Consider the following 22,468-nt stretch of genomic DNA (forward strand, 5'->3'; position numbering starts at 1 on the left):
CCCCTCTGTAGAATTCATTTGTGAATTTAATCATTCATTTTGTTTTATTTATATTTTTTAGATGGAGTCTCGCTCTGTTGCCCAGGCTGGAGTGCAATGGCACTATCTCAGTTCACTGCAACCTCCGCCTCCTGGGTTCAAGCAATTCTACCTCAACCTCCAAGTAGCTGTGATTACAGGCATGCACCACCACACTGGCTAATTTTTGTATTTTTAGTAGAGACGGGGTTTCACCATGTTGGCCAGGCTGGTCTCAAACTCCTGACCTCAAGTGTTCCACCTGCCTCGGCCTCCCAAAGTGCTGGGATCACAGGCGTGAGCCACTGCACTTGGCCTATTCATCAATTTTATAAGTAGTTAGTGAAAACCTAGCATATGCCAGATGCTGGGTATAGGTAGGAGGGGGAGGCTAACACATTCAAGAAACAGTATACAGTTGCCACTTCTAAATGCTTTTGTTCTTAATGATGTACTAAATAATTACACATTATATGTTGTATTAGGGTTTTCCACAAAAACAGAAGCAATAGGATGTGTATATAGAGAGAGATTTAAGGAACTGGCTTGCATGATGGAGGAGGCTGGCAAGTCCAAATTCTGCAGGGTCGGCCAGCAGGCGGGAGACTGCACATGTTGGTTAGCCATTTAGAGATCCTCTTTTACGAAGTGCCTGCTCAAGTCTTTTGCCCATTTTTCTATTGGGTTACTTTTTCATCAGTTTGGATGAGCTCTTTATAAATTTTGGATTTGAGTTTTTTGTAGGGTATGTATTAATATTTTGCAAATATCTTCTCCCACTCTCTGGCTTGCTTTTTCAGCCTCTTTGTGTTGCCTTTTGCTGAACAAAAGTTCTTAATTTTAACTTAGTCATATTTATCTATCTTTTCCTTTAGCTTTAGTGCATTTTAAGTCCTGTTTTTTAAATCCTTGCACTCTCAAGGTCATGAAGATATTCTTCTTTGTTTTCTTCTAGAAGTTTTATTTTTTACTTCTTGCAGACGTTTAATTTTCACATTTATAACTATAATCAACCTGAAATTGACATTTCCATATGATATGAGGTACTTATTATAAAGTAAAACATAGATGCAGAAAATATCACGAGGCAAATGTATAGCTTAATGAATTATTATGAGTCAAACACCACCCACGTCAAGAAATGGAACTTAACACATGCACTCATATGCTCATTGCAGCACTATTCACAATATCAAAGACATGGACTCAACCTAGCTGCCCATCAACCGTGAATTGGATGAAGAACACATGGTACATATACATCATGGAATACTATGCAACCACAAAATGAATGAAATCATGTCCTTTGTAGCAATGTGGATGCAGCTGGAGGCCATTATCCCAAGCAAATTAACAGAGGAACAGAAGACCAAATACCACACGTTCTCACTTACAAAAAGAAGCAACAATACATACTGGGAACTACTGGGTGGGGAGGGAAGAAAGGAGACAAGTGTTGAAAAACTAACTGTTGGGCAGTGTGCTTACTACCTGGGTGACAGGATCAACTGTACTCCAAACCTCAGCATAATGCAATATACCCAGGTAACAAACCTGCACATGTATCCCCTGAATCTAAAATAAAGATTGAAATTGTTGGAAGGAAGGAAGGAAGGAAGGAAGGAAGGAAGGAAGGAAGGAAGGAAGGAAGGAAGGAAGGAAGGAAGGAATTTTTAGAAGAGACTGTTATGTTGCAATTAAAATTATGTTTATGAAGAGCGGGGAAAAAAAAAAAGAAATAGAACTTTGCCTGCCAGTACTGGAGCTCCTCCAGGTGCCCCTTCCCAATTTCAATCCTCTCCCAGAACCTGACTACTGAATGCTGTCAGAATTCTCCCATATTGTGCCAAAATGGCCAGGAGTTTATACCTCACCTCATTCCATCATTGCATGTGGGCTGCCCTGGGAAGGTATGATCCCAGGAAGGCAGCTCTCTGCAGCTGAGACAGCTCCTGAAGTAGCTAACAGATCCTTGCAGCTAGGCAGCAAGCCTTCCCTGGGTGGCACATCTCCATCCCTCACACACCATGTCACCTAGTTTTGGTATAAATACTGTCTACTGCAACTTTATTTGAAATCACACTGAACCTACATAGATAAATTTGGAAGAATTTACATCTTTACAATATTTAGTTTTCCAGGCCAGGTATGGTGGCTCATGCCTATAATCCTAGCACTTTGGGAGGCCAAGGTGGGTGGATCACTTGAGATCTGGAGTTCGAGACCAGCCTAACATGGTGAAACCCCATCTCTACTAAAAACAAAATATTGCTGGGCGTGGTAGCGGGCGCCTCTGTAATCGTAGCTACTTGGGAGTCTGAGGCTCGAGAAACACTTGAACTTTGGGGGCAGAGGTTGCAGTGAGCCGAGATTGAGCCACTGCATTCCAGCCTAGGTGACAAAGCAAGACTCTCCGACTCATCAAAAAAAAAAAAAAAATTACTTTTCCAATACATAAAAATGGCATGTCTCTTCACTTAGTTTTATAGTCTTTATAATGTTTTATAGAGAAGACTTACACATCTTTTGCTAGATTTTTCTTCTAGTTATCTAATGTTTTTGATGATATTGTGTTATTTTAAAAACTTTATTGTCCAATTGTTTACTGCGTTTTATATTGACATCATATATAAGGTCCTTTCTAGATTCACTCATTACTTCTAACAGTTTTTCTGCAGATTTGTTTGGATTTTCTACACACATAATCATGACATTTGCAAATAATGAAAGATTTATGTTTGTTTATTTATTTTTATTTTTAATTTTTATAAGTTTTATTTTATTTGCCTTTTTCTCTGTCAAGGATTCCCAGAAAGTGTTGAATAGTAGTGATGAAAGCAGTCTGTCTCATTCCTGATATCAAAGAGAAATCTTTCAATATTTCATCAATATGTATGAAGTTGCTATAGGGTTTTCTTTGTTTTTTGGGTTTTTTTTTTTTTTTTTTTTTTTTGAGATGGAGTCTAGCTCTGTTGTCTAGGCTGGAGTGCAGTGGCATGATCTCAGCTCACTGCAACCCCCACCTCCCAAGTTCAAGTGATTCTCCTCCTGCCTCAGCCTCCCGAGTAGCTGGGACCACAGGTGTGCGCCACCACACCTCGCTAATTTTTTGTCTTTTGAAGACATATATTTTCAGATTAAAGAAGTTACTTCTATTCCTAAGTTTTCTTAACAATCATTGAATTTTGTCAAATGTTTGTTCTGTAACTTCTAAAATAACCATATTTTTTCTTTATTCTTTCATTTTATAAGTTACCTTAATATTTTTAATATTAAAGCAACTTTGGTGTAAAAGTAACTTGATTGAGATATAGATATTGTTTTATAAATCAATAGATTTGATTTGCAAATGTTTTATTTAGAATTTTTGCATCTTAGTTCACAGAAAGATTGGGTGTACTTTCTTACAATGTCTTTGTTACGTTTGGGTATGAAGGTTATGTTGGCCTTATAAAACACGTTAAGAATAATTACTTTTTTTCTACTCTCTGGGATAATTTAAGAATGATGCTTTTTTAAATGAAGGTTTGAGCATCTAGGCTTAGAGATTTCCATTTGGGAAGATATTCAACTTATTTTAATGGCTATAAGACTACTCAGATTTTCCATATCTTGTTGTATTATTTTTGCTAAGCTGTTATTTTCCAGCACTTTGTCCATTTTATCTACATCTTCAAAATTATTCACATAAAGTTCTTTGTAAATCATCTTATTTTCTTATTAATTTTGTAGAATCTGCAGTGATGTCCCCTTTTTCACTTCTGATACTAGTTATTTTGTGCCTTCACTCTTTCTTTCCCTGATCAGTCTTGCTAGAAGCTTATCGATTTGTTAATCTTTTCAAATAATCAAATTTGGCATTTTTATTCTATTGTATGTTTGTTTTTTACTTCTTTAATTTCTGTTTTCATCTTCATTTTTTTCCTTTTTTTTACATTCTGTGGGCCCAATTTTCTGTAGCATTTCTAATTTCTTTAAAATGAATACTTTGATCATGACTTTTTCAGTGAAATAATGTAAGCATTTTAAGGCTAAAAATTTTCCTTTCTGCATGGTTTTAGTTATATTCTACAATAAGTTGTGCTATATCATATTTTCATTATAATATTTTCTAGTTTTCATTGTACTGTCTTCTTTGACCCTTGTGTAATTAAGTAGTGTATTTCCAAAGATTTGGGCATTTTGTTGTTATCGCTCTGTTGTTATCTAGCTTAACTGCACTGAGGCCTAAGAACGTATCTGTAAATTTTTTTCTTGTCAAATGTGTCAGGAAATGCTATATGGCTCTGCATATGTGCAATATTGATGATATTCCATGCTCCGCAGTTGCTGGTTACAGTATTCTATCTGTGGATAACATTGATTTTGTTAGTTTCATTAATCATATTAATAAATCTTCTATATACTTAGAGTTTTGTGAGGTTCGTCTTTTAGTTCTATCAATTACTGATGGATATGTTTTGGAGTTTCTCACTATGATTCTGGAGTTTCTCACTATGATTCTATTTCTCATTTAGTTCTAAAAATTTTGCTTCCTATATTTGGGACCTAGGTTATTAGATGCACACAATTTTATAATCACTTTATTTGAGGGTTCTTTGACCCTTTATCATTTTAAAATGTCTTTTTTTCATTGATAGTAATGTTTGTTTTTGGTTGATATCAGAATAACTCCTTTTGCTTAGGTTTTCTATGGTATTTGTTTTATTTATTTATTTATTTATTTATTTATTTATTTTTATTTACTTTGAGACGGCGTCTCGCTCTGTTGCCCAGGCTGGAGTGCAATGGTACGACCTCGGCTCACTGCAACCTCCGCCTCCCAGTTCAAGCAATTCTGCCTCAGCCTCCCAAGTAGCTGGGACTCCAGGCACGTGACACTATGCTTGGCTAATTTTTGTATTTTTAGTAGAGACAGGGTTTCACCATGTTGGCCAGGATGGTCTTGATCTCTTGATCTTGTGATCTGCCCGCTTCAGCCTCCCAAAGTGCTGGGATTACAGGCATGAGCCACCATGCCCAGCCTTCTTTTAACTTTCAATCCTCGTTTGTATTTACATTCAAGATGTATCTCTTCTAAGTATAATATAATTGGGCAGAGTTCATTTTTAATATGGTTTGGCAACTTTTCTTTTTAAATTGGAGAATTTAGTCTATTAATATTGAATGTACTTGCAGATAAATTTGGGTTTATATTTACCAACTTGTTTGTTTTCCTGTTTTACTTACCATTTCTTCAACTTGTTTTATGTTACTTTTTCTCTTCTTCTTGTCTTTAATGAATTACGTATATTGTTGTTCCATCTTCCCCTCTATTAACTTGTTAATTATATAGTATTTTACTATTCTTTTAGTTGTTACCCTCCTTGACAGCATGCATTCTTGACTTTTTTTTTTTTTAGAGTACAAACTAATTATTTTATTATTCCCCAGACAATGTTAGGGTCCTTAGCATACTTTAACTCCATTTCCCCCCGACCACCACCTTCTTTATTATTTTCATTGTACACACATTTTAAACCTCATGAGCCCTTTGTTTGTTTATATAGCAAACATTCATTTATATTTGTTCTATTTGCCTCTTCAACTACTCTTCATTTATTCCTGTGCTTCTGTGTTTCTATCTGGAATCATTTTGCTTTTACCTAAAGACCTCCCTCTGGTACTTTATTTTTAGTAAAGCCTGTTTGTGAACAATTCTCTCAGGTTTTTGTCTGGAAATATTTTCATTCCACCTTCTCTTTGAAGGATACTTTTGCTGAGTAAAGAATTCTAGGTTGGCAGTTACTTTCTTCCAGTTGTCCTGGAGATTCTGAAGGCTACCTAATAACTTTAGCTAATTTTAGGCAGAAGGTAATTTATTAAAATGTGTTTTGTTGTCTGCAACTAGGAACTTTGATGACTACAGAGTTGAAAATCACTCTGTAGTCAGGTGTCCCATAATAATTGATGAGTTAATAATAATAATGATGAGTTGTAATTACACTTCTATCACATACAAATGTCTTATACATACTAAACTCTGCTTCTGAGTTTCGTATTACATTTTACTTATTATTCTTGCTATGGAAACAAGCTGTTATTTATTTTTAATTTATAATACATTAAATATCTAATAATACATTCTCACTTTGCTGCTTTTCTTTTTCAAAATTTTACTCATATATTCCCATCATTTTTTTCTTTCAGGTAATCTTAAGAATCATTCTACAAAGTTAGAAACAAAATCCTAAATGTTATTAGGATTTTTATATGAAAGTGCCATATTTATAAATTAATTTACACTAAATTTACAATATGTCTTTACTCCAGGAACATGTTGGCTTCTGAGTTATAGAAGTTGCATGTCTCTGAGAAGACGTGTGTGTGTGTGTGTGTGTGCGTGTGTGTAGCCTGTACATTGCATCTTATTTTTGTTCATAAGTATAGAAGCTTTTATAGATATAAATGAAGTAGTTTTCAAAATGTTTGCTAACTGTTTGGCATACAGGAAAGTCACCATGCAGAATGCTCTAGTTATAATCATTTTTCCTTAATCCTTTTGACTTTTCAAGGCACACAATTCTATAATCAGAAAATAGGGACAATTTTACCTTTAATTTCCCAAGATTCGTGCTTCTTTTTAAACTAAACTTTAAACAACTTAAAGGAAAATGTTAAACATTGTGAAACATGGTATAATCCTACAATGTAATATTATTCAGCCATAAAAAATAATGAAGTGCAGATAAATACTACAATCATGGATGAACCTTGCAAACATTAAGTGAAAGAAGCCAGTCACAAAAGACCAAATATTGTATGATTACTTTTATACTGAAATCCAGAATAAAGAAATCTATGGAGACAGAAAATAGATTAATGGTTGCTTAAGGGTGGGGGAGAGGGAGGAATGTGGCAGGGGAGGGAGGTGGGATGGAAGGTACAAAGCTTCTTTTTGAGGTGATGTCTAAAATTGATTGTGGTTGCACATTATCCATGAATGTATGGTATGTGAACTAGATATCAATATACCTCAAAAAAATAAGAGCTGTCTACAGAATGAGAGAAAATTTTTGCAAACTACACACTATCCAGCATCTAGAAGGACCTTAAACAAATTTACAAGAAAAAAACAACCCCATTAAAAAGTGGGCAAAGGACATGAACAGACACTTTTCAAAAGAAGATATACATGTAGCCAACAAGCATATGAAAAAAAGCTCAACATCACTGATCATTAGAGAAATACAAATCAAAACCACAATGAGATAGTATTTTACAACAGTCCAAATGGCTATTATTAAAAAGTCAAAAAATAACATGTGCTGGCGAGGTTGCAGAGAAAAGGGAACGCTTATACACTGTTAGTGGGAGTGTAAATTAGTTCGACTATTGTGGAGATAGTGTAGCTACTCCTCGAAGACCTAAAACTGGAACTACAATTTGACCCAGCAATCCCATTACTGGGTATACACCCAAAGGAATATAAATCTTTGTATCATAAAGACATATGCACATGTATGTTCGTTGCAGCACTATTCATAATAGCAAAGACATAGAATCAACCTAAGTTGATTATCCTTAGCAAAATAATGCAGGAACAGAAAACCAAATACTGCATGTTCTCACTTATAAGAGCTAAATAATGAGAACACAGGGACATATAGATGGAAACAACACACACTGGGGCCTACTGGAGGGTGGAGGGTGGGAGGAGGGAGAGGATCAGGAAAAATAACTAATGGGTACTATGCTTAATACCTGGGTGATGAAATAATCTGTACAACAAACCCCCACGACATGAGTTTACCTATATAACAAACCTACACATGTACCCCTGAACTTAAAAAAAAGAGTTGGGATAACCTGAATCTTTGGCTTGTCCCTGACTTTTAAAAAGCTAGAATTTCAGTTACGTACGATTTTGGTTATAGGTTTTATATAGCCAATCATTTTGCTCTAAGGCCTCATTCACAAAAGTTTGTGCTTTGATATATATGGTAAGGAGACAGGAACACTGAAAACTGCATCTTCCAGACACTCTTCTGACTAGCTTCCAGGATGTTCTGCCAATGGAAGGCACTGGGAGAAGACTGGAAGACTGGAGGATGGAAGAAGCCCTCCTCTTCCTATTTCTGGTTTCTGATGGTATATCTGATAGTGGCAGCAGCTGCAAGGACAGTCTAAACTTGATGCAGCGGCGACAGTAATACCAAAAGCAGTGGTAGCCAACAGCAGCAGCAACAGTGGGATGGCAGCTGAGGTTCCTGGATTCTGTCCAGCAGCTGACTCTTAAAGCAGGAGCCTCTGCGGCATGATGCCCTGACTGCTGGAAACCCGTGCCTTGAATACTAGTTGTTGACAGCAGTTACTTTTTTCAGTAAACTTGTCTTCCTCCAGTCCTAGTTTAGGATCCCCCATAAAAGCAGAGCCTGATATAGGGACATTTGTACTTGAAGTGAGGGAGTGGAGAGATGAGACAGAGACAGAGGAAAAGACAATAAAGGGTACATTGATGAGCTATTACTACTGAGGGTAACTGGGGCTCCATTCCCCTTGGGGATCCTCAGAGGAACTGTGTACCATGCATACCGGAATGCCTCCTTATTGAGTTTTAACCCCGGTGGCTGATAGTTCTCTTTGGGGACACTAAATCCCCCGCACTCCTGGGCTGCTCCCGCATGCAGGCTGAGCAAGCTCCCCGGGCTTGGGGAAGTCTGAGACAGAAGAAATAACAGACTGGCTGTGGTGAAGTCAGAACCCACCCTTGCCCCATGGGATGTGGGCAGGGCACCAAGGCATCTTTGTGTGGAAGTTTTATATGTTGTTTTCTTTGAGCATCAGAGTGATTATAAAATGCATTGTGAAGCTTTGAAATATTTAAAATAGTATCTCCTTCATTGAAGTTTTAAGGAATCGGTTTGTAAAACTATGAATCCAGTGCTTTTCTGGAGGTAGATCTTTGTTGACTTTTTACATTTCAAGATGTGCCTTCTTTTGCTGCATTTAAATCAACTACAGAAATAGGATGTGATTAGTTGGAACCCGAATAATTGACCAGATAACTGGAGGTTGTAAAACCTGCAATTATTTTTGCACCAACCTAATAAAAAGAAATCACAAAGCAAAATTTTCAACTGGGTTAGCTGCAGGCAGATATAGATCATAGACATAGATTTGGATTTTAAATATGCTCATCTCTCTCAAGCAGAAGAATACGGAAAGAGTACCCAGAGATCCTGCCCACCAACAAGGCCATAAAGAGTGTCAAATTTATAATATTCACTGAGGATAACTGAAGTAGTCATGCTTGGTGTTTCTGATATAGCACATCAGGGCATATAGAACACTCTCTGTATGAATAAATAGAGAAATATACCTGAGGAGAGAGACGGCAAAGGTAGAGGGATCCCTGGGCCACAAACAAAAGATACTTAGAGTTAGAGAAAGTTCATTTTTTTCTTATTTTAAAAAACAAGTTATTTAAGATTTTGCATGAAATGTTTTGACTTTCCCTTCAGTGCAAAACCATTTTTCCCTCAAATGATTTACCTAATAGACATGAAGAACTGCTATCAAGGCTTTGCTCATGCAGTTATAACAGTGAGAAAATTATTTTACATCAGCTGCTGACAACTAGTCCCCCTCTCAGGGGCACATAATGAGAGAACTGTCAGGCAGATGAGTGTCCAGCGCGGAAATATTTAATTAATGAGCTCTTGTCTTGCCTCTAGGTAATTCTTCACAGTCCTAAGGATAGAGAGAGAGCACCCTCTGATCAATCCAGGGAATTAAAAAAACACACACATTCACTGCTGAAAGAATTTCAGTTTTCATTTTTTTTTAAATCCAAGTTACCTATAAAATTTCATGGACTTATTTAACATGCTTAAACTTTTAAAGGAGGAGACTGCCATATGATCTAGACTTAGCATTTCATATTTTAGATCTTAGGTCTTTAAGGAAAAATATAAGAGAAAGCTACTATGAATTCATTTCCACTTTTAATAACTGTAATTCGATCATTTAAACGGCACTTCCATAGATTAGAAAACAGTAGCGCAATACATGGGAGATATTTATTCAGTGCATTCACAGTGTCTGCTGTGTGTTCTAGAGCCACAGATCCCTGTAATATATTTCCACAGTCCCCAATTTTGGAACCACCCCATACTTCAGACTGGAACAATGCCAGGCTGCTCTGGAATCCTGCTTTCTTGTATCAAGGCCTTTTGACTCTTTCCTGGAGAATCTTAACCTCTGGTCATGAGCTTGCATATTCCCTTTAAGAATAACATATAGCATCTTATTCCTAGAAAGAGCTTCTTCCCTCTGTTGTTGCTGTTCTACAACAAAAGACTGGGGCTTGAGGGCAGGTGGGGGAAGGGGGAAACTGAGAAGGTGAGGTGGGGGTGCAGAGTGGAATTCAGGGAGGTGTCACACTAAAAGCCAGATCTCTGGGTTTCTAATGCAATGCTCCCACCTTTAAGTAAGCAGAGAAAGCATTAAAAGAGTGGCTGGGCCTAAGCGTCTCCAGGATTTTTCTATCACCATTATTCCCCTTGTCCACCAATCCACAACCCACAAAAAGTTATTTTACTCCTGGTGAGATTAATAGAATATGTTATTTTTTTATTTGCACAAATTTGTGGGGTACATCAGACATTTTGTTACACATAATGGGTACTGAGTGACTCAGGGTATTTAGGGTGTCCGTCACCTGCGTACAATACATGTTTGTTAAGCATAATCATCCTACTCTGCTATCAAACATTGAATTTATTCCTTCTATCTTACTGTATGTTTGTGCCTTTTAGCCCACTTCTCTTCATAACAGCATATTTTAAAGATAGAATCCACCATAGTTGTAACTCCTGGAAACTGACTCTGGCTTCTTCTGGTATATTTTTAGCATGTTTAAATCAAATTGTAATATCACTCTCGACTTCATCTAATATTCTAGAATTCCTAAAGATTACAGGTATCCATTTTTGTAATATTAATCAGTTATCTACTTAATACATTTAGAATAATATAAGATCGTTCTATTTAAGTAAAGGCTAGGGATATTAAAATTAATTTTATAGGACAACATTCTGAAGATTATTCTAAAAAAAAATAGAAGATGATCACCTGACATGACAATAAATTAACCCTGTGTAAAAATATTGGGGCAAAATGGAAGTTTATAATTTATTTAAAAAGAAAGTAAGAGAACATTGTATCTTGTAAAGCACTAATGAAAGCCTCTTTAGCAAAATATGACTAAAGAATTCAGGCATATCATTCGCAACACAAAAATACTGCAGATCTTGTACCTACTACAAATGGCATCCAGGTGACCAAGGCTGGCGTTCCCAGAATGTCACTGTGGCTGGTGTCTGTTTTGACTGGTCAGCATCCATGCCATGCTAATTATTAAATGTTTTAATATTATTCTTGCAAGTCTCCCCAAAATAACCTCAGTATCTGTTCTGTTCCCAATGGTCTTTAGCAACAGTTGCAAAGCACCCTCCTGCTACAGTAAAGAATTCTCCTTTATATCAAATCTAAATTACTTCTGTATTAGGCAGAACCCTTTTAATTGCAAGTAGCAGAAACGATACAAATTAGCTTGAGCATAAAGGGACTTTATTGGCTTGTGTTCCTGGATAGAGCTGGCCTCCAGAATTCAAAGTACATCATCTAGTCATCCTTGTTCTCTCTCCCCCTTCTCCTTTCCTCTTTCTGCAGCTCTCAATGAATTGACTTCCTTGCCTCCTCCTGAAGCCAGGCTTCTCCCAGGTGTATGAGTTGGGAGCAGGAGAACCAAATCCCAGATAGGAATCATATCTAGTCAAATCTGGATCACATGACAACCACTCCTATGCAGAAGGTAGAAGGAATGTGATATGGAAGGTACTGTCTTTGGCAACCCCACACCCAAGCAGGATGAGGAAGGGAAGGAGTCCTGCCACTCCCAGCAGGCCTCACATCAGCAGCATTAGTAGCTGGTGAGAAATGCAGAATCTGGAGCTGCATCCCAGACCCACCAAATCAGAATCCAGAGTTCAATGAGATCCCCAGCTGACTCCCATGCACTTTATAAATGCAGAAGGTTTTTCTCCTGGGAAAGGTGCCGTGAAGGATGACATCATTACAGAAAGGGGAAGGAGGAAAAATACAGATGTTCACTCACACACAACTGTGATGCCACGCAATTTCCTTTTGCTTAGTCTTCAGTAAAAATGATGAACTAATTATTATTCTAAGTATCACAAACATCAATACTCATTTTAAAAAACAGGCCAGGTGCAATGGCTCACCCCTGTAATCCCAGCACTTTGGAAGGCTGAGGCAGGCAGATAACTTTAGGCCAGGAGTTTGAGACCAGCCTGGCCAACATGACTTAAAATAGAAAAATCTCTACTTAAAATACAAAAATTAGCTGGGCATGGTGATGCACGCCTATAGTCCCAGTTACTCAGGAGGCTGAGACATGAGAATCACTTCAACCCGGAAGGCAGAGTTGCAGTGAGCTGAGATCATGCCACTGCACTCCAGCCTGGGAGACAGAGTGAGACTCTGTCTCAAAAACAAACAAAACATCTGTAGGTCTCCCTATAGTTTCTTGTTCTTTAAAATTCCTATTCTCCTTTATCAAGGCTAGCAGCTAACTTAGCTATTTTTAGTCTCACTTTTTATTTTAGAAATTATTTGCTATATAATGGCCAGGCACAGTGGCTCACACCTATAATCCCATCACTTTGGGAGGCCAAGGCAGGTGGATCACTTGTGGCCAGGAGTTTGAGACCAGCCTGGCCAACATAGCGAAACCCCATCTCTACTAAAAATACAAAAAGTAGCCAGGCATGGCAGCATGCACCTGTGGTCCCAGCTACTCAGGAGGCTGAGGCATGAGAATCGCTTGAACCCAGGAGGTGGAGGCTGCAGTGAGCCGAGATCGTGCCACCGCACTCTAGCCTGGCTGATGGAGTGAGACTCTGTCTCCAAAAAAAAAAGAGAGAGAGAGAGAGAGAGAAAGAAAGAAATTATTTGCTATATAAGGATTGTTGTTAGGAGGAAATCAACACTATAACTGTTTGTTTCTGTCTTTGACCCTGGTTAAATTACTCTATATCCTGCCAGCATACCTGCTTGCTACTGATAGGGGTAGCACAACCTAGTAGTTATGAGCATGGATCCGAAGCTAGGGGCTGGTGTAAATCATGATCTGCCACTTACTACCTACGTTTCTTACCTCTCTTACCTTGATTTCCTCATCTGTAAAAGGGGCTCATCATAGTTGTGAGGAGAATTAAGTGAACTAATATTTGTGCCTGGTATGCAGTAAGCACTATGTATGTTTTTGAAACAAATAAACGTTGTTGGAGTGAAACCACCCAACATATCTCTAATGCTGTTTTGTGACTAATGGATTAAGTGAGCACTTTGAAAATATATATATTACTTGAGTGATTAAATTGCCAAGCTTCCCATTTCATTTACATCTTATTTCCATTTCCAGTGAATCACTCCTTCTAAGCACAAGGTTGTGAAAGGAAATCTTCTACACTAATAATAGCGTTACAAGCTACTATAACCAAGGCTTACTTACATGATATCACCAAAGCTCCAATAAATTTCTCAATTTAAATATTAAAGTAAAAATCAGTCAATGATCTATTAGCTGGAAATATCTGGGGTGAAAGAGTGATTACCACTAAAAAATAGATGGAAGTCATTGTTGCTTTTAGAGCCTAGAGAAATGCAAAGATCTGTTATTCTAGGTAATTTACTTACTCTCTCTGCCTCCTTTATGGGCTGCTGGAAAGATTAAATGATTAATGTGTGAGAAGTGCTTAGAACAATGCCTGGCTCAAAGTAAGTAATCAGTAAATGCCAGTTCTTATGATCACAGGTATTCTGAATATAGGTTGTGGCGATCAGGAGTTATGATGACCATGGCAGGTGGCGATGCCCCAAAGTGCAGAAGATGTCAGTTCCTCTTCCACATCCCCAGTCAACACGCACATTCCTCTCCACAACCAAGAGAAGTGGCCATTAAAGAAAGGAAGGGCGAGGAAAGACAATTCTAAAAGATCACCAAGGTGTATGGTCTGAATTGTTTGGACTAGTTCTGCTGTGATCTTAGCCAATTGACCCTCTGCCCTAATTTCCCTACCTGAAAAAAGAAGGCCAATTTATTAAGGGCTTTTTGATGCGTGGGTGAAAGAGGCTGTTAACACTCGAAAGTATTATAGATTAACAATCTTTCTAACCATTTTAAATATTAGCAAATGTTCCAGCTCACAAAGTGCCATGGTTTTAGTGGCCTGGAAAACGCTGCAATTTGTTCAAACATCAGTGGGTGTTATTTCTGGATGTTAATCAGTACCATTTACCTTGAGAACCTGGAAAATGTGTGGACTGTGCAAGTGCGCCATCTGCTGGTCCTGGAGACTCTGCGCCGCAGGGCAGGGATGCTTGTCCAAAGAGGCCGGCACAGGAGCTCCTTGGAGAGCAGCAAACCAGCCAAAGCTGTTCCCACCACCTCAGGTCCTGGTGCTGAATTATCACAGTGAACACGTTGCTTTCCCAAAGGCAGATGATGTGTTTGAGAGGGTATGTGTGTGATCTTTAAATAGTGTTGTTCTTTGTGCTTACATTATCATCTAGGAACAAAAGATAATTTATTGCATCTCAGAAATGACACGACTCTGAGATGGCATCTATTTCAAATGCCTCATTTTACACGTGAGAAAAAAATGTGGTCCAAGAGTCAGACAACTTTCCCAAGTTACTCAGCCAATAGTGGCAGGACAGGATCCCCAAAGCTCCTGCCTGGACACTTACTCTCACTACCTTGGAGAAGGTGAAGGAGGGCAGAGGAATCTGCCAAAACGAAGAAAACTTCCCAGCCAGTGTCCTCGGTCACTGTATACATCTTACTGACATGGGCACTTTAGCCATAGTTTGCAAAGAGCTTTAACTTCTCTCTTTATACCCATATAAAAACTTTCACCTCTGGTTGTAGCCAAAAGCCAAAGCCCTTTTATGCCCTATTGCACTTATGAAAGGGGAAAAATACAAGTGAGGATACTTTATCTTGTGATTATTTTCACTTCCTGAAAAGCCAAAGATCTAGCAGTTGAATCACAAAGTGTGTCCTGTCATTCAGCAGCAGATGCCAACCTCTTCCCTGGCAGCCACCAGAACAGACACAGGAACCCAACAGGTCAGAGAGTCTACACTCTTATTTCTCTACCAGAGAGAAGTTTCTCTTACCTTATACAGGCCAACTATTGTTTTTTCATTGGTCTTAGTCTAATACTGACATATTTGCCTGGGTCACCTGCCAGTCAACCAGAAGCGTTCATTCAGCCGGGGTGTGGGTACAGAGAAACTCTAGTGCCATCCAACAGAGGGCAGTAGTGCACAGACACATAACCACCCTGCTCAGCTCTCTCCTATCAGAAAAAAAGGGGGTGGGGGGCACAGGTGCATATTCTTGCTGCTCTGACTGTGTTCTGAGAGTGGAGCCAAACATTTTTCAGACGCCAAAATCAATCTTAAAAGTCAATGATCTGACAAGGACAAATATTAATCACTAATTCCTGTTTCCCCCACTTCACGATGCTCAGCTTCGTACTCTGCCCCTGAGCCTCCCAAACCAAAGTTCTTTTACCACGTGACAGAGACACAAGCCTTGGTTCCATCTGAAAACAAGGCTGACAAGTTTCTCACCACCTAGCAACACAAAAAACTCTAAACACAATCCAAAGAATCCCCAAGGGAAACAGCTTCAAGAATCTTGAAAATCATACCTATTTTTGTTTGTAATGTGTGAAATTATTACAAGTATGTTCACCAAGAGGACTATTGATGGATGACTCACAATTTAGCTAAATTCAATGAACCACACACTGTGCCTATCCCAGTAGGTGACTCATGCATTTTTTATTTCAAGTATCAAGTGTTTGCCAAAAACAGTATTTAAAAAAAGTAATGAAAATTGTTCTGAAAGAGCTTATGAATAGGGTAGGACTACCCACCGACAGCCTCATTTGTGTTCTGACCACTTACATGGGATTTGGTGGGTCTGCTAGAGCAGTGCTCGACAGAGAGTGCGCTCCCCACAGCAACGCTGGCAGGCGGAGGGCAGGCTCTGCAACTCACCACGCGTGGTTATCTCCCTCAAACCCACGTCTCAGCAAGGACTCTAAAGCCCAGTGATGTATATGTGTTGGGGGGGGGTGGGTACATATAGGTTTTGCTAAAACATATTAAAAATAAATGCATATATACATTCAATTCCTGTTTGTCTTCTATTGAGCTTACCATTTCTCCCCCTACCTTTTGTAATTTAAGAAATCTAATTATCAGAGAAAAATGGAGGGAACGAAAGGTCACTGAGCAGAAATAATGAAAATGATTGCTGGTGAGGAACAGTTGAGGGGTGCAGACTTTATTCTGACCACTAGTGTTTTCACGTGCACCTGCTACTAGGCTATTCACAAAACCCTCGGTAAGATTCCCCCTTTCTCAGCCTGCTTCTCTGACCAGTCAAAGGAAAAGTTTTTAGGTCCCACTGACTTCCAAAAAAACCCTCAGGTTCACTGACCACCTAATAATACCCTTATAAAGCTCAGAAAGACATTACTGCCTACCGATTTGGATGTTTTCATAAATATTTACAGCTTTGCGGTATTTCAAGGGGAAAGGATTTTCACACTTACAAATGCCTTTTCAAAGGATGTGAGGATGAGACAGAGTTCCCAGTGCTGTCAGTATTTATTGCTAAAGCTTACTCTTCTTTTAAATCACAAACAGTGACCATTTTTCAGGTTATGTGTTGACTTTTTAGTTTGCTGATCATTGCAGGCAAATTATGATGAAGTGTACACTTTCCTTTAAGGTCCCAGGAGACTTTCCTCCCCCCACGCATTGTGGACATTGCTTCTTTCATAAGCAGGTTCTAAAAAATAAGTGCAGGAGGAACTTAGTTGGCTGACCCAATGCTTTGCATTATATGGTCACTCCTTATAGGTTTCTGATCTCTTGTTGCTTAGCAACATCTACACCGATATAATTTCCATCCGGTAGTGAAATCTAGTATTTTTGGCCTCTGTCAACATCAAGATAAGCTGGTATCTAGAGACCCCACACAGCCAAGGATACTTGTTGCTATTTTAAGAGATAGAAGAGGCTCTCTTCTTCTTGCATGCCTCTTCTCTCTTCTATTTATTAATTGCTGCATAACAAACTACCCCCAAAACATAGTGCCCTAAAAAAACTCCTCATACAGTCTGTAGTTTGCCAAGGCTCGGCTGGATGGCTATGACATTTGATCCTTCATGCAACTGCAGTAAGATGGCAGCAGGAGCTAGAGTCTTCTCAAAGCCAGACTAGGCTGGACATCCAAGATGGCTTCTTCCCTCAAGTGACTGGTGCCTAGGCTGGGATGGCTGGAGCAGCTGGACACTGAGCAGATATCTCCCTTGCCACAGGGCTAGCTTGGGCTTCACAGCACTGGCTTGCAGGAGGCAGGGTGGGCGGAAGAGGCTATGGGACTGATCCACTCATGGGAAGGGATATGTTATCACTGAGCCTTGTTAAGAATTGCTTGTGCATGCTGATAATAAAAGGAAGACCAACTTTTAGTTGGTTTTAGCATACTTTTTAAATTCTTTATAGACAATGCATCCCTTTAATCTCTGTACTTTTAAGTGGACCATTCCCACTGCCCCCAGCCTTGGTACACCACTGCCTCACAGCATGGCTGTTCCAGAGAGTTGGACTTGTTGCCTCATGACTAGCCTCCCCCAGAGCCTTCCAGGAAGAAAGGCAAAATCTGTGAGCCTTCTTATGGCCTAGCCTCAGAAGCCATATAGCACTGCATCCCCAGCACTGTGTGGGGGCAAAAGCAAGTTGGGAGGACCATCCTAGATTCATGGGGAGAAGATCAAACAAGTATGAGTACTGGAAAGGAGGCTTCCCTGTGTGCCATCTTTGGAGATGAGTGACCACATTCTCCATTACCATTTGCTCCATGTGGTTCAGAACCACATGATGATTTAACCAAAGCTGGGGTTGACTACACTTCAACTAACTGGAACCTACTACAATAGTAAGTGACTTTGCTGAAAGAGATTTTGAATTCAGAATTTCACTGAGCCTTAGGATCCTCTGATTGAATTTTCCTTAACCATTTCTTGCTGAAATAACAGAACTTCTGGTACATAGGGCTGGCCTACTGCCATGACTTCTGAGTCAATCAATTTAACTCATCTTAGCCTCAGGCCAAAATTCTCACAAATGGCTATATTCATACTCAATTCCATTTCTCATGTGTACTCATCTGACCAATTGGGAACTTTCCAGAGCCAGCTCTAGAGTCATAATTCAAAACTCTTCACAGAGGTCCTAGTCCAGCTGTGAATAGAATCTTCAGGTTTCCTGAACCCACAAACTATAGCCAACCTGGATGTCAAGACCCTACAGGCTTAACTATTTCTTAAAATAGCAATAGCAAGCCCTTCTTATGATCCAGACACTGTTCTCTGCTTTACTAATAGTAACTCCTCTAAAACTCATAACAACACTATGGGTAGTAACCATTATTATTCTTATTTACAGATGAGGAAATTAAGACCCAAAGAGGTTAAGGAATGTGTCTTAGATTCCAAAGATAGCAAGTAGAAGAAACATTACAGTCAGATTCCAGAACCCAAGCTCTTAATCATCACGGAATGATACTTCATAAGTTGTACAGTCAGTATGTCTGGCAATAAAGGACATTTATATAATTATGCACCATATCCTTGAAAAAAGTTCTTTTAGTCAACAATTACATCAGCCAAATGTCTTAGACATTGTTTTAGTCCATTCAGGCTGCTATCACAAAATACTATAAAAGGGCTGGCTTATAACAACAGGAATTTCTCACAGTTCTGGAGGCTGGGATGTCCAAGGTCAAGGGACTGGCAGATTCAGTGTCTGCTGATGCTCTGCTTCCTGGTTCATAGATAGCACATTCTCACCACGTCCTCACACGGTGGAAGGGATGAATGAGTTCCCTTGGGCCTATTGTACAAGATTGCTAATCCCATTCACAAGGATTCTACCCTCACAACCCAATAACCTCCCAAAAGGCCCCACCTCCTAATATTATCACCTTGAGGGATAGAATTTCCACATATAAATTTGTAGGGGAGGAGACACAAACATTCAGACCATAGCAGACGTACTAAGGGATACTAATGATATGATTTGCTCCCTCAACACAAAGAGTTCAATATGTTCTGGGAGAGGCAAGACTAACACCCAAACAGTAAATGAACAGTATCAGATGCTACCATATGTAAATAAGACCTGAACTGTGTGGTGATTTAGACTGCAATATTCAGCTGAGGTCAGAAAAGATATTGTGATGCTGGACACAGCACTTTTCCATTCAGCCAGATCACAAAACTCGTATTTTTTTTTCACACATGCAATGTCATTCATGCCTTACGGTCTCTGTATAATGACATGATTAATACAGAGTGGTCCACTGAAAATCAGATCCATGGCATTACACAGCAGCCTGCCTTCAGTTGACTTTCCTCACGAAGAGGCTATCACTCTGTACTCTTAGGATGCCATGAAGCAATAACAAAGATGAATTGGTTTTTTAGATGTTTTCACAGGGGGCGTGACTTACTGTCCCAGAGAGCAGGTTTCTTGCAGAGGAAAAGCTGAGCCCTCCATTGATTCCTTTACTGAGGCAGAAGTGTGGATTGTCCCAGGGAATAAAGCACCCTAAGGGCTATCATATTCCAAGCTCCAAATATGGCTCTTGCCTTAGGCTGGTCACTTAATCTGCAGACAGAGCAAAAAACTAAGGGTAAAGAACTTACAGGTAAATAACAACATTCAAAACATATTTTTCTGTGGTACAAAAATACTAAACAGACACTGCATTTGGGTGAAAACTATCCTTCAAGAGAACTGACCTATTCAAATATATCTACTTAACGGAATATTCTGGGTTCAGAACTGAGTGTGTTTTAAATTAAGACCCATATTTTTACTAATGAAGCACAAACTGAAAAAAACAGCATTGGGAAGAGAAAAATCAGATGTGCAGCATGCAAGAAGACTGCTTTGCTGCCTCTGCGAGGGAAATAAAGTTATGGGCATCATGCTAAAATTCAGTTAATTCATTCCTATCACATCTAATAGGACTACTTGAAGAGAAATCACAAAGTGTCAGCAAATAATGATTCTTACTTCAATGGTAAATAAATACCTGTCACAATGATATTAAATTGCTCAAGACTAGACTCTGACAGCATAAGTTGTTGCAGATCTTAAACTTTGAGCAAGAGCATATTTCAAAGAAATACCTTCTTTTATGAGGAGATTTAAAAGAATCAGTTATATTAACTGAGACTTCCTTAAAAATGAATTCAGCAAATGCTGCTTATTGTTCTCTGAATATCTGATTAGCACGGACAGTTAATAGTCAAAATTCAAAATTCATCAACAGATTTTTATGACAATAGCTATCTTAACATCAGATCTTTTAATATTATATCTTCAAAGGCTTTTATGAAAATCCCCAGTTACTGAAAAATATATACTATTTTTCATGAGATTAATTTAACAAAAGTCTATCTCAAAATTTTTGAAACATTAAAAGCTTTCTCACAAAGAAATCAGAATAGAGCTGTTGCAAAAACAGATAAAAAATCTGTAAGATCACCTAACCTATTAAAACAATTATGTAATTGAATAATTTCTTAGTATAATAAACAAAATTATGTGTTCTTGATGCCATTAATTGTGTCAGCCCAATTAATTAACACTAGATACTATAGGGGAAACAATCTATTTCTATTTAAATTTTATAAAAGAACAAAAAATTTTTATTTTAAATTCCCAATAAATACCACACACCAATGGTCTTAACTGACCTGGTTTTAGTTAAAAGTTAAAACTACACTTAGGTTCAACCACAGAAAAGAGGCCACTTTTCTAGATTAATTATTATGCTTCAATTATCTGGGAGCCATTAGTTCAGCTCTCATAATTCTAGGAAAGAGTTCTATCACCGTGTCACAGAAACCTTAAATTATATTCTAGTCCATGCTTAGAATTGTCTTACTGTCTCTTCCATACTTTTAAAAGCTGCATTCAACACTTGTCTTTGTGGTCTTTTGCTAAGGATCCGGGAGGCCCACAGGTCTGAACAAACACATTGTGGTCTTCCAACTGGTACCTGGCTTCTGCTACTGGATCTGCCAAGTGACTCCTCCCGTGACTCTGGAAGCCTTGAAAAACTTGGCATCATTCCTTCATCATAGATTAACAATAACTTTATCCATCTTCTTTCCCACAACTATGGGAAAGGCTCTGAAAAAAAAAACAGAAATCATAACTTTGTACCTAATTTGTGATTTTTTTGTAGAAGGAAGTAAAGTTCTCTAGGAAAATTAAAGTAGAGATTGCACAATCTTTAAAATACTAATGATCATAATCTCAACAATCTCTTTGCTGTATTAAAAAACTTACAGGAATTTATAATAGCCTCAAACTGGAAACAACTTAAATGTCCATCAACAGGAAAGTAGATTCATACAATGGAATATTATTCGAGCATAAAAAGTATGAACTACTAATACATAAAACAACATGGACAAATCTCAAAAACATTATGCTGAATGAAAGAAGCCAGACTCATAAGAGTACTCATTGTATAATTCCATTCCTATGAAAGCCAAATACAGGTAAATGAATCTATGGAGCTAGAAATGAAATCGTGGTTGCCGAATTAGGGTAATTTACTAGAAAATTGCACAAGGAAAATGGCAGAGGGTGGAAATGTTCCATATCTTTTTAAGGGGTGATATTACACAAGTATATATAATTATCAAAAATGTGAGCACTTAAAATCTGTGCATTTTATTGTATGTTACTTATATATATGTTAATAAAAGAATCTTAGCAAAATGCTAAGTGGGAGCTGGAGAAGTAAAGATCTGGGAGGGAGAATTTGACATTTCTGAAGAGTTGCTAGTCGATATGAGAAGCCCCTACAGTACTTCAGGCCACAAAGCGGTTCAACAAAGGGGAAGCTGGGGGGAATCTATGGGAAGCTGTTTCCTCTGTGGGTCTCTAGCAAGGTGCCAGTCAGGAGGAGAAGTTGAACATGGGGCAAAGAAGAGTGAGGGCTTGCCAGCAACCACCAGCCTCTCAGAGTTTGTCTCCCATCCAATCTCCATGCCTTTAAGAGAGTAACAGGTGCTGTTCACTTCCACCTTCCAAATGTCCCACTAATTCCTCTTTTGGCCAATTCTCACTTAGAATCCTACAGGAAAGGATTCTGGGAAACATAGTTCTAAGTTTTACCCAGTTAACCTGGTACTGGTACAAACTACCATGATAGTATTTATTTGTATGGCTTTACCGTAATTTAATCAGTCACCTATTGATGAGCACTTGG

At 38.5% G+C, this 22,468-nt stretch overlaps 1 long non-coding RNA gene across 2 annotated transcripts in view; it reads right to left on the reverse strand.

The window, feature by feature from the left end:
• The window catches only part of LOC126959186 (uncharacterized), a 30,545-nt gene extending 9,171 nt beyond the window's left edge, over positions 1 to 21,374 (reverse strand). The window contains exons 1-3 of one of the 2 annotated variants that reach the window (XR_007727488.1): positions 21,245 to 21,374; positions 19,685 to 19,842; positions 13,708 to 14,654 (exon numbers count right to left, since the gene is read on the reverse strand). This is a non-coding gene — a long non-coding RNA (uncharacterized LOC126959186). Of the gene's footprint in view, positions 1 to 13,707; positions 14,655 to 19,684; positions 19,843 to 21,244 lie in introns of those variants that run through there. The other variant, XR_007727489.1, reaches the window with a different exon arrangement.
• Positions 21,375 to 22,468: the final 1,094 nt, after the last annotated feature.

This window comes from Macaca thibetana, chromosome 7, assembly GCF_024542745.1.
Source record: "Macaca thibetana thibetana isolate TM-01 chromosome 7, ASM2454274v1, whole genome shotgun sequence".
Lineage (NCBI taxonomy): Eukaryota > Metazoa > Chordata > Mammalia > Primates > Cercopithecidae > Macaca > Macaca thibetana.